At 42.3% G+C, this 12,643-nt stretch overlaps 1 protein-coding gene and 2 non-coding genes across 6 annotated transcripts in view; 2 read left to right on the plus strand and 1 right to left on the minus strand.

Annotated features, from left to right (window-relative positions):
- The window catches only part of WDR89 (WD repeat domain 89), a 55,253-nt gene that overhangs the window by 13,233 nt on the left and 29,377 nt on the right, over positions 1 to 12,643 (plus strand). The gene's annotated exons all lie outside the window — the stretch shown is intronic.
- On the minus strand, positions 5,671 to 5,774 carry LOC120364112 (U6 spliceosomal RNA). The gene has a single exon (XR_005579464.1). It is a non-coding gene; the product is annotated as a U6 spliceosomal RNA (small nuclear RNA).
- On the plus strand, positions 9,909 to 10,049 carry LOC120364035 (U4 spliceosomal RNA). The gene has a single exon (XR_005579394.2). It is a non-coding gene; the product is annotated as a U4 spliceosomal RNA (small nuclear RNA).

The following is a 12,643-nucleotide window of genomic DNA, read 5'->3' on the forward strand; positions in this document are numbered from 1 at the left end:
GCAACCTCCGCCTCCTGGGTTCAGGCAATTCTCCTGCCTCAGCCTCCTGAGTAGCTGGGATTACAGGCACGCACCACCATGCCCAGCTATTTTTTTTGTATTTTTAGTAGAGACGGGGTTTCACCATGTTGACCAGGATGGTCTCGATCTCTTGACCTTGTGATCCACCCGCCTCGGCCTCCCAAAGTGCTGGGATTACAGGCTTGAGCCACCGCGCCCGGCAACGTTATATATTTATTCTTTATAGCTGAGTTGAATGATGAATTAATGTTGCAGCCTCAGAATAATAGTCAACTCAGTAAAACTGTTAGAACAAAATTATAGCTTTTCTTTGGTCAGCAAAAATTCTCATAAGATACTTTATGAGTAAAGTTATATATTCTAGAAAAGAGAAACTAAGGTTTTAAACTATTTTAGAGTTTTTGTTTATTTGTTTGTTTAGACAGGATCTTGCTCTATTGCCTAGGCTGGAGTGATCGTGCCTTGCCTGATCAATCACATAGCCTCAACCTCCCAGACTTAAGTGATCCTCCCTCCTTAGCCTCCCATGTAGCTGAGACCACAGGTGCACACCACCATGTCTGGCTAATTTTTTTTTTTTTTTCTGAGATGGAGTCTCACCCTGTCACCCAGGCTGGAGGGCAGTGGCATGATCTTGGCTCACTGCAACCTCTGCCTCCCAGGTTCAAGCAATTCTCCTGCCTCAGCCTCCCAAGTAGCAGGGACTACAGGCACACAACACCATGCCTGGCTAATTTTTGTATTTTTTTAGTAGAGATGGGGTTTCACTAGGTGGACCAGGCTGGTCTCTAACTCCTGACCTCATGATCAGCCTGCCTCAGCCTCCCAAAGTGCTGGGATTACAGGCATGAGCCACTGCGCCCGGCCTCCTTTTCCCATGTTTTAATTGAATGATTTGTGTTTTAATTTGGTTGCAAGAATTCTTTATATATTCTGATGTAACAACTTTATCAGATTGTGATTTGCAAATATAGTTGCCCAGTCTGTAGTTTGCATTTTCTTTTTTAAAGATTTCTTTTTGTTTTGTTGTGATTTTTTTGTTTTTTTTTTTGAGGCAGGGTCTCACTCTGTCACTCAGGCTGAAGTGGAGTGCAGTGGCACAATCTCCGCACACTACAATTTCCACCTCCTGGGCTAAAGGGACCCGTCCATCTCAGACTCTGGAGTAGCTGGGACTATAAGCATGTGCCGCCACACATGGCTAATTTTTGTATTTTTGTGGGATTTTGCCATGTTGCCCAGGCTGGTCTTGAACTCCTGTCCTCAAGCCATCCACCCACCTGGGCCTCCCAAAGTGCTGGCATTATAGGCGTGAGCCACTCTGCCTGGCCTGTGGTTTGCATTTTAATAGCTGTTCAAAAGCAGGTTTTACATTTAAATTAAGTCAAAATTTTCTCTTGTGGTTTGTGCTTTTTGTATTTTAAGAGATCTTTGCCGGACGGGCGCGGTGGCTCAAGCCTGTAATCCCAGCACTTTGGGAGGCTGAGGCGGGCGGATCATGAGGTCGAGAGATCGAGACCATCTTGGTCAACATGGTGAAACCCCGTCTCTACTAAAAATACAAAAAATTAGCTGGGCATGGTGGCACATGCCTGTAATCCCAGCTACTCGGGAGGCTGAGGCAGGAGAATTGCTTGAACCCAGGAGGCGGAGGTTGCGGTGAGCCGAGATCGTGCCATTGCACTCCAGCCTGGGTAACAAGAGCGAAACTCTGTCTCAAAAAAAAAAAAAAAAAAAAGAGATCTTTGCCTAACCAAAGGTCATAAATTCCCTATTTTTTTCTTACAAGTTTTGTAGTTTGTGCTTTTACATTTAGGTCTATGATTCATTTCGAGTTAATATGCTCTGTTCTGACTTCTTGCTTGTCTCATATTAGTAAATCATTGCAGCTTTCTTCTTCTTAGTATTTGCATGGTATATCTTTTTTCTATCCATTTATTTTAACTGTCTATGGCTTTATAAACATAAAGTGCGTGTTTGTTTGAAGTGGTTATCTACTATATGCATTTTTTTTTTTTTTTTTGAGACAGGGTTTTTCTCTGTCACCCGGGCTGGAGTGCAGTGGCATGATCTCGGCTCACTGCAACCTTTGGCTCACTGCAACCTCCACCTCCCGGGTTCAAGTGATTCTTGTGCCTCAGCCTCCCAAGTAGCTCGGACTACAGATACACACCACCATGCCCAGTTTTTTTTATTTTTTGAGTAGAGACGAGATTTCATCAGGTTGGTCAGGCTGGTCTCGAATTCCTGACCTCCGGTGATCTACCCACCTCACCCTCCCAAAGTTCTGGGATTACAGGTGTGAGCTGCTGCATCCGGCCTCTTACATGGTTTTCTAAAAAATGAGTAATGTTCCATTTGATTTTTTCTTATATGTAACGTCTTTTTGCTGAAATACTCTATCTGCTGAAATACTCTATCTGTTTATAAATTTGTTCACTTACTCTTAACGTAATCATTTTTGCAACGTTGTTTTGTTTTGTTTTTTTTTTCTTTTTTTTGAGACAGAGTCTGGCTCTGTCGCCCAGGCTGGAGTACAGTGACACTATCTCAGCTCACTGCACCCTCAGCCTCCTGGGTTCAGGAGATTCTCCTGCCTCAGCCTCCTGAGTAGTTGGGATTAAAAGTGCCCATCACCACACCTAGCAAATTTTTGTATTTTTAGTATAGATGAGATTTCATCATGTTGGTCAGGCTGGTCTTGAACTCCAGACCTCAGGTGATCCACCTGCCTTGGCCTCCCAGAGTTCTGCAAAAGGCAGAGGTTGCAGTGAACCAAGATTACGAGATTGTGCCACTGCACTACAGCCTGGGCGACAGAGTAAGACTCTCTCAAATAATAACAATGCTACTGTGAACATTCACGTATAAGTTTTTACATAAACATATGTTTAGCTTTATGAGAAACTGCTCAGAAGGCTGCTACATTTTACATTCCTACCAGCAATATATAAGGGTTCCAGTTTCTTCACATTCTTTTTTTTTTTTTTTTTTTTGAGATGGAGTTTCGCTCTTGTTACCCAGGCTGGAGTGCAATGGCGCGATCTCGGCTCACTGCAACCTCCGTCTCCTGGGCTCAGGCAATTCTCCTGCCTCAGCCTCCTGAGTTGCTGGGATTACAGGCACGTGCCACCATGCCCAGCTAATTTTTTGTATCTTTAGTAGAGACGGGGTTTCACCATGTTGACCAGGATGGTCTCGATCTCTCGACCTCGTGATCCACCCGCCTCAGCCTCCCAAAGTGCTGGGATTACAGGCTTGAGCCACCACGCCCGGCTCCAAGTGAAATGTTAATCCTCTGATCAACATCTCCCCCATTCTCCCTCCTCCCCAGCCCTGGTTAACTACCTTTCTACTCTCTGCTTCCTCGAGTTTGACTGTTTTAGATTTCACATATAGGTATGTATGTTTATATATATACACACATCTAGATGAGATAATGTGGTATTTTGCTTTCTGTATCTGCCTTATTTTAGTTTATAATATAATGTCCTGCAGGTTTATCCCTGGTTCAAAAATGACAGGATTTTGTTCTTTTTTTAAGGGTGAATAGTATTCCAGTGTGTATATACATCAGTGTATACCTGAGTAGCTGGGACTACACCACTACTGGTGCACACCACCACGCCTGGCTAATTTTTGTATTTTTACACCACATTTTCTTTATCCATTCATCAATTGATGGACACGTAGGTTGACTCTACATCTTAGCTGTTGTGAATAATGCTGCAGTGAACATGGGAGTACAGATCTCTCACATACTGATTTCTTTTTTTTTTGAGATAGTCTCACCCTGTCACCTAGCCTGGAGTGCAATGGTGCAATCTTGGCTCACTGCAGTCTCCACCTCCTGGGTTCAAGCGATCCTTGTGCCTCAGCCTCCTGAGTAGTACAGGAGTGCAACACCACACCTGCATAATTTTTCTGTTTTTAGTAGAGATGGGGTTTCACCATGTTGACCAGGCTGATCTTGAACTCCTGACCTCAGGTGATCTGCCCGCCTTGGACTCCCAAAGTGCTGGGATTACAGGCGTGACCACTGTGCCCAGCCGATTTTTAATTTTTTTTTTAGGAACCTTCACACTGTTTTCCATTTTGACTGTACTATAGTTTCTTTACATTCTTGCCAATACCTATTATTTTCTGTTTTGGGGGATTGCTTAAAAATAACCAATTCATAATTTTTTTTGTTTGTTTTTTTAAGCAGTGGGAGTATATAGTTACACTATTAGTAGGTGTCTAGTGTGTATCTGAGTGTTTTCTGGGTTTCTTTCTGTTTATGGCCTCCTTTCTTGAGAACTTGTTGGTATTTCTCTGTCTCTCTAAAATTGAATTCTGTACGTCATGTATAGAAGAACAGTAGAGACTGACGTAAATGGTATTTAGCCTTGGAAATGGATACCTGTGCTTCTCTCAGACTGTGAGTGTTGGAGTTTGAGCAGTCTAGCCTGGTTTGGGTTTTGTTTTTACTGTAGTTAACATTGGTATACCCAAAACTTCAAATGCCTTCAGCTGCGAGCTGTTACTGTCTTGTGCTTAGTGTTGGGCCTGGGATGCTGGAGGGTTTTCTCCTTGTGGCTGCTCTACTCAGTCTCAGCAGGCCCCAACAGGAGGCTTCTCTCCAGGCTCTTCCTCCCCATCTGCTGACCGTTTGTGCTCTTTCCACAGCGTGAGGCTTCACAGAAGCAGGGAGTCATTCTCTATGATTTTTAAAAATATACATACATAAAATGTCTCTTCTATATCCACATTTCATTGTTAACTTGACTGGCTAAAAAGACTCCAGGTTAGAGGTAATTTTGACCCAGAATTTTAAAGGCATTATTCTTTTTTTCTTTTTTTTTTTCCCCAGGGATTGTTATTAAGAAGTCTGATACTGTTACTATTCTTCAAATTTTTTATGAGACCGCTTTTCTCTATGGACACTTTTAGAATCTTTCCTTTATCTCCAGCATTATGAAATTTCAAGATATATGTGGCTTGGTATGGCTTTCTTTTGCTATCCTTTTTGCTGAACACTCAGGGTTTTTTTTGTTTTGTTTTGTTTTTCTTTTCAGCTTTCTTCTCTTTCTGTACGTTTCATTTTTAGGATGTTTAACTTAGATTGATCAATCCTCTGATTTCATTCTTTCTTCTTCTACTTTAGTTGGTAGTATTCCTTAACCAAATCTTTTAGGTCTTCTGTGGATTTTGTATTTCTGCTCTTATTTTTAATTTCCAATAATTCTTTCTTGTTATCTGAATGTTGTTCTTTGTTAAAATACACGTAAAAGCCAGGCACGGTGCGTCATGCTTATAATCCCAGCACTTTGGGAGGCTAAGGCAGGCAGATCTCTTGAGTCCAGGAGTTTGAGACCAGCCTGGGCAACATGGCAAACCCCATCTCTTACAGAAATACAGAAATTAGCCAGGCATGGTGGCACATGCCTGTAGTCTCAGCTGCTTGGTAGGCTGAGGCAGAAGGATCATTTGATCCTGGGATGCTGACATTGCAGTGAGCCATGATCATGCCATTGCACTCCATGGGTGCAGTGAGTGAGACCTGGGTGACAGAGTGAGACCCTCTCTGTCTCTCTGTCTCTCTTTCTCCCTCCCTCCCTCTCTCTCTCTCTCTCTCTCTCACACACACACACACACACACACACCCCTAAAAATATGGAATGTTTCACACACTGGCATGTCATTCTTGTGCAGGGGTCATGCTAATCTGTGTATTGTACCAATGTTAGTATATATGCTGCTGAAGTGAGCACCATGATTTTATTTTTAAATATGTGCTTCTGAGCATAACCTTAACCCAGAATTTTCTTGTTCTGTTTCTCAGTTTCCATCTCCCCACCAAAATAACTGTATTCTTACTTCTACATCGTAGATTTGTTAGGTCTTCTTAAAAAGTTTGTATGAAATTCTGTCATACCCTTTTGTGTTAGGCATCTAACCAATTCTGAGATTCATCCACATTGTTGCAAGAACCAGTAGTATGTTTTTTATTGTTATTTAGAATTCTCGGCCAGGTGCAGTGGCTCATGCCTATAATATCAGCACTTTGGGAAGCCAAGGTGGGCGGATCATCAATGCCAGGAGTTTGAGACCAGCCTGGCCAACATGGCGAAACCCCGTCTTGACTAAAAATACAAAAATTAGCTGGGTGTGGTGGAGGATGCCTATAATCCCAGCTACTAGGAGAATTGCTTGAACCCAGGAGGCAGGGTTTGCAGTGGGCCGAGATTGTGTCACTGCACTCCAGCCTGGGTTACAATGCAAGACTTGGTCTCAAAAGACCAAAAAAAAAAAAAAAAGAATTCTGTTCTCTTTTTAATATTAATATATTACAATTTATCAGTAAGGCCTATATAAACAACTGGATAATTATCTAATTGTCCAATTAATCATCTTAAAAGCTTGTAATTAAAGTATTAATAATACACCAACAGCGTATTTACCTTGCTGCTTAAGCTAGAAACTAAGAATCATTTTTGACTTCTCTTCTCACACACCACGTGCAGTCTTAGCAGAAAATTCTTTCGTATTAGTGACCTACATCCAGCCACTTCTGTCAACTCTTTCTCAGAATTTTGCACAAACCTCTGAACTAACTACTTTTACTCTTGCCCTTTAGTCTGTTCTCCAGGCAGCAGCCAAAGGAATCCGTTCTTCTTGTCTCTTACCTGCTCTCAATCTACAGCAGCTTTCTCACTTGAGAATAAAATCCATAGTTCTTACCGTGACAGACAGAGCTCTTATCTCTGGCTCCAGCAACCTCTTTAGCCTCATTTTCCTTACCATTCTTTCTTTCTCTGACTTTAGCTGCACTGGCCCACTTGCCGTTTCTCCCTGCCTAGGAAGCTCTTGTTCCATGTAATCCATTCCCCTGCCTCCCTCATTTTGTCCTGGTCTCAGCTTAAATGTAACCTCATGGGGAAGCTTTCCCTTAATGATTAAATCAAAATGGCCTTTCCTGCCTCATTTTTCTTGCCTTACCCTATGCTATTTTTTGTTAACACTCATCACTTTTTATTATTATAATTAGTTACTGGGCTGTATATCCACCTATTTCTTTCTATCCTGTCCTCCATGAAGAAAGGGACTTCATGACTGTTCTTTGCTGAATTTGGTATGTTCTAGGCCTGTCGTGTCATAACCTTTCCAGAATTGTTTTTGTGTTTGGTTTGGTTTTAGTTTGGGTTTTGCTATTGAGTGAGAGTCTCACTCTCACTCAGGCTGGAGTGCAGTGGCACAATCACAGCTCAGCTTGCAACCTCAACCTCCCAGGGCTCAGGTGCTTCTCCTGCCTTAGCCTCCCAAGTAGTTGAGACTAAGGTGCATCCCACCGCACCCTGTACATTTAGCTCTAAAGTACAAAAATTAGCTAGATTTTGTAGAGATGGAGTTTAGCCATGTTGCCCAAGGTGGAAGGTGGTCTCAAACGATCCATCCACCTCAGCCTCCCAAAGTGCTTGCCAAGAATTGTTTTCGAATATTTTTTGTTTTTTCAAGATGGGGTTTCACCATGATGGCCAGGCTGGTCTTGAACTCCTGACCTCAGGTGATCCACCCACCTCGGCCTCCCAAAGTGTTGGGATTACAGGCATGAGCCACCATGCCCAGCCTTTTTTTTTTTTTTTTTTTTTTTTTTTAAGTCAGAGTCTTGCTCTGTCACCAAGGCTGGAGTGCAGAGTAGCACCATCTCGGCTCACTGCAACCTTTGCCTCCCAGGTTCAAGCCATTTTCTGCCTCAGTCTCCTGAGTAGCTGGGAGTACAGGCATTGCCACCACACCTGGCTAATTTTTGTATTTTCAGTAGAGATAGGGTTTTGCCATGTTGGCCTGGCTGGTCTCAAACTCCTGACCTCATCATCTGCCTGCGTTGGCCTGCCAAAGTGCTGGGATTGCAGACATGAGCCACTGGGCCTGGGAATTTTTGAAGTGGGGTAATTCTTTATTTTTTATTTTTGTTTTTTAGAGATGGGGTTTCTCTATTGGTCAGACTGGTCTTGAACTCCCAACCTCAGGTAATCCACCCGCCTCAGCCTCCCAAAGTGCTGGGATTACAGGCATGAGCTACTGTGCCCGGCCAGAGTAGGGTAATTCTTTAGAACTTTTGAGCAAATTTAATGTTGTTAGAGCTTATCAGTTTCTAACTAAAATGCATACAATATTTAAGTAGCTGTCTCTTAGATACATCATTCTTTAACAGGATATGGTTATTTTTGTTTTTCCTCATTTTTTTGCAGTTATTAAAGATAGCATTTGCCTAATTCTTAAAAGCATCTTTTCAGAATTAGAAAAGGAAGCAATAGTAAACATGTAGTACCAATTCAAGAATTGGATTATTCCAAATTGCTTTTAACTGTTCCAAATTAAGACATCTGGTGACTAGGATAATTTGGTTTCTCTGTTTGGTTAACCAGCTGGTTGTTCTGGAAAGGAAAAACGTGGTTAATTGTTCTTGTTGAAAGATTCTGGGCATTTGTGGAATTACTGTAAAGGGTGACATTTGGATGCAAGATTTACATGCAAAACTGGACATCTCAGGATGTTATTGAGGAAAATGTTTTTGTTTTTAAAAAGACGCTTTGAATGTTATATCTGGAACCTGCAGCATAATCTCACACTGCTTGAGAAAGTATGTGTCATTTCCTCCCAGCCCTCCCCCTTTTCCTTGGTAACAGATTCCTGTACTTTAAAAATTGTGCTTTTCCTGAGAATTTTAGTGTATTTAATGCATGGGATGCCATATGTTGCTGCAACCACTATCTTGTACGTTTATGTGAATAAGAATACCATATTCAGACTAGCTAAGCAGGATTAATTTACAGAGACATTGTCTTAGTCATTAATGAATGTGAAATTTAGAATTATGTTAGAGTTGTAACAGATGTCAGTTTAGCATACCTTCCACTAAATATTCAGCAGTTCTTCCTTATTTAAAACAAATGGTTCTTTGGCAAATTGTCTTAGAGCTAATTCTGTGTTAGTTTAAAACATATACATATATTTCTCTAAATTATAATTGTTTTCTGGAGGTTGGGCACCGTGGCTCACTCCTGTAATCCCAGCACTTTGGGAGGCCGAGGCAGGTGGATCACGAGGTCAAGAGATCGAGACCATCCTGGTCAACATGGTGAAACCCTGTTTCTACTAAAAATACAAAACATTAGCTGGGCAGGGTGGCACGTGCCTGTAATCCCAGCTACTCAGGAGGCTGAGGCAGGAGAATTGCCTAAACCCAGGAGGCGGAGGTTGCGGTGACCCAAGATCACGCCGTTGCACTCCAGCCTGGGTAACAAGAGCGAAACTCTGTCTCAAAAAAAAAAAATAAGAATAAATAAAATGTTTTCTGGAACAATTCTCCTGAAAGTAAACCAATGTATGCTTTTTATCCCAACGTATTGTTTCCTCTAGGACATACTGGTAATGCATATGCGTGATTGTTCCTATTTTATTCTTCCCTGCTTCCCTGAAATGTTAATAACCAGATTCTTAAGTTTCCTCTGTGCAGTTTTGCTTCGGATAAACTGGCATTAGATATGCGTAATATAGCCAGAAGTGGTGACATGTGCCTGTGGTCCCAGCTACTTGGGAGGCTGGGGAGGGTGGAAGACTTGCTTGAGCCAAGGAGGTCAAGGCTGTGGTGAGCTGTGATTGCATCAGTCCATTTCCAGCCTGGGCCACAGGGTGAGACAAAAAAAAAAAAGGTAAGAAAAAAAGAAGAAAAGAAAGAAAAGGATATGCCAGATACATATTAAGCTACTTTAATGTCTAGTATAAAGCTTTTGTGGCTGCCATTAGATTTTTCAAGTTTGCCACCGGCCTTGCCACTTTAGACATTAGCAGCCACTGCTTCCAGTTGCTCTAATACTCCACCTTTAAAAAGATTAATATGCAGCTTTGCACAGTGGCAGTATCATAGCCAGTGAGGTTTATCCAAGGCACGATTATTGCTAATTGAAAACTTTCCCCAATATCCCGCCATGATGACTTGAAATATAGTCGGCATTGGCAATTTTTGGCAGTCCCTATGGGGACTGAATTATTATTATTATTAATTTATTTTTTTTTTTTGAGACGGAATTTCGCTTTTGTTACCCAGGCTGGAGTGCAATGGCACGATCTCCGCTCATCGCAACCTCCGTCTCCTGGGTTCAGGCAATTCTCCTGCCTCAGCCTCCTGAGTAGCTGGGACTACAGGCATGCGCCACCATGCCCAGCTAATTTTTGTATTTTTAGTAGAGACGGGGTTTCACCATGTTGACCAGGATGGTCTCGATCTCTTGACCTCGTGATCCACCCGCCTCGGCCTCCTAAAGTGCTGGGATTACAGGCGTGAGCTACCGCGCCCGGCTGTTATTATTATTTTTAAAGATGGGGTTTCACCCTGATGGCCAGGTTGGTCTTGAACTCCTGATCTCAGGTGATCCACCCACCTCGGCCTCCCAAAGTGCTAGGATTACAGGCGTGAGCCACCGCGCCTGGCAAATTATTAAAAAAAAAAAAAAAGATTAATATGTAAGCCGGGTACAGGGGTTCAAGCCTGTAATCCCAGCACTTTGGGAGGCTGAGGCAGTTGAAGTCAGGAATTTGAGGCCAGCCTGGCCAACACAGTGAAACCCTGCTTCTACTAAAAATACAAAAAAGCTGAGCATGGTGGCTGGCACCTGTAATCCCAGCTACTTGGGAGGCTGAGGCAGGAGAATCACTTGAACCTGGGAGGCGGAGGTAGCAGAGAGCAGAGATCGGGCCATTGCACTCCAGCCCCGGTGACAGAATGAGACTCCATCTCAAAAGAAAACAAAAGATTAATATGCTATATGCTTATATAGAGACAGTATAGTATTATACTAGAATATACAGGAATTAATAACATGGGCTCTGGAATAAGAATGCTTGAATTCAGAAATCAGCTTTACTGCATGTTAGCTGTGCTTTTCTCATCAGTAAAATGGGTATAATAGTACTTTTGGGATTGTTATGAGGTTGTCATCATCATTAAAAGTTTCAGTAATATGCTGGACGCGATGGCTCATGCCTATAATCCCAGTGCTTTGGTAGGCAAAGGCAGGAGGATTGCTTGTAATACAGAAGTTTGAGACTAGCAGGGGCAACATAGTAAGACCCTGTCTGTATTTAAAAAAAAAAAATTTTTTTTAATAGCACTATAAAAAAGAGCTAGAATCCACAAAAAAACAAATAGACTGAAAGAAATGACTGAAATTTAGGTATTTTAATACAAGAGATTCTGGCTCTTAAAAATTCACTTTTAAGTTTTTTAAAAAGATGACTAACATTAAGAGGTTGGAGTAATTGTGTTTGGAGTTTTTTGTTTTTTTTCTTCACTTGTCCCTCTAAGAAGTTGTAGAATGCCACCCCTTCAAGCAGGTTTGGAGTTTTAAAACTACATGTTTCAGATATGTTCATTGCTGATTGACTGATGCAGTCAAATGTCGGTTTTCCTGGTCCGCAGATAGCCTTTCATCTGGTAATTGGTAGGCTGAGACTCATTTCATTTTATGGCTCTACCGTCCTATAGGACCAAGGAGTCCTCTCCATCCATCCTGCCCATCTCTTTGCAGATGGGCAAAGAGAAGGTGGAGAAGACCCATTCATTATCTCTGAATCCTAGCCTAACTGTGGCATTTATCGCTTCCACTGGCAAACGCTAGTCACCCATTGGGGCTGAGACAGTTCTTGCTGGGGACTTGGAATCTGTCTTTTTATCTGAGATCCCATTGAATGTCCTATACCAAATCCCATTCCAACAAGTTCCAGGTATATTGCACTCTTACTGGGCTCCTTCTCATTTCCCAAACTGAGCATGGAGATGTTAAAAAATAGCCCTACCAACTCTTCACGCCTTTGCTGAGCTCCTGCAGTAGTAAGTAGGAGTACTTACTACTTTCGAGAGTACTTTTGTGAGAGATTTTTTTGAGGTTGCCTACCAACTCAGTTTGGTTCTTTCCAAATTTGGGAGTATTACTGAAAATGCTTGAAATGTGGCTGTGCGCAGTGGCTCATGCCTTTAATCCCAGCACTTTGGGAGGCCGAGCCAGATGGACCACCTGAGGTCAGGAAGGAGTTCGAGACCAGTTTGGCCAACACGGTGAAACCTCGTATCTATGAAAAGTACAAAACTAGCCGGACATGGTGATGCACGCCTGTAATCCCAGCTACTCGGGAGGCTGACGGAGGAGAATCACTTGAACCCGGGAGGCAGAGGTTGCATTGAGTGGAGAACGCACCACTGCACTCCAGCCTGGGCAACAGAGGGAGATTCTGTCTCAAAAAAAAAAAAAAAAAAAAAAAAAAAAAAAAACACCTTGAAATTGTATTTTTACCTTTCCTTAGTACTGCTTTGGGGAAAGGGATTTTGGCATATGGAAGGAGATTCTGTTGGCTCTGCTATTTAATTTCCAGTTTATTATGCAGCTAGATTAGGGAGGTGACTAGGGTAGAGACTGTTGGTGGTAGTAGTCCCGATTGGCCTGCGAGAGCTGTCTCATGTCTAGTTGAGTTTGACTGAAGGGCTTTTCAGCATTGGGACATTGCTAGTATGTTAGTACCTGAAATCTTTTCCTGTCTAGAACTACAAACATCCATGATAAGTTTACATTTTTTGTTTTGG

This window comes from Saimiri boliviensis, chromosome 2, assembly GCF_048565385.1.
Source record: "Saimiri boliviensis isolate mSaiBol1 chromosome 2, mSaiBol1.pri, whole genome shotgun sequence".
Lineage (NCBI taxonomy): Eukaryota > Metazoa > Chordata > Mammalia > Primates > Cebidae > Saimiri > Saimiri boliviensis.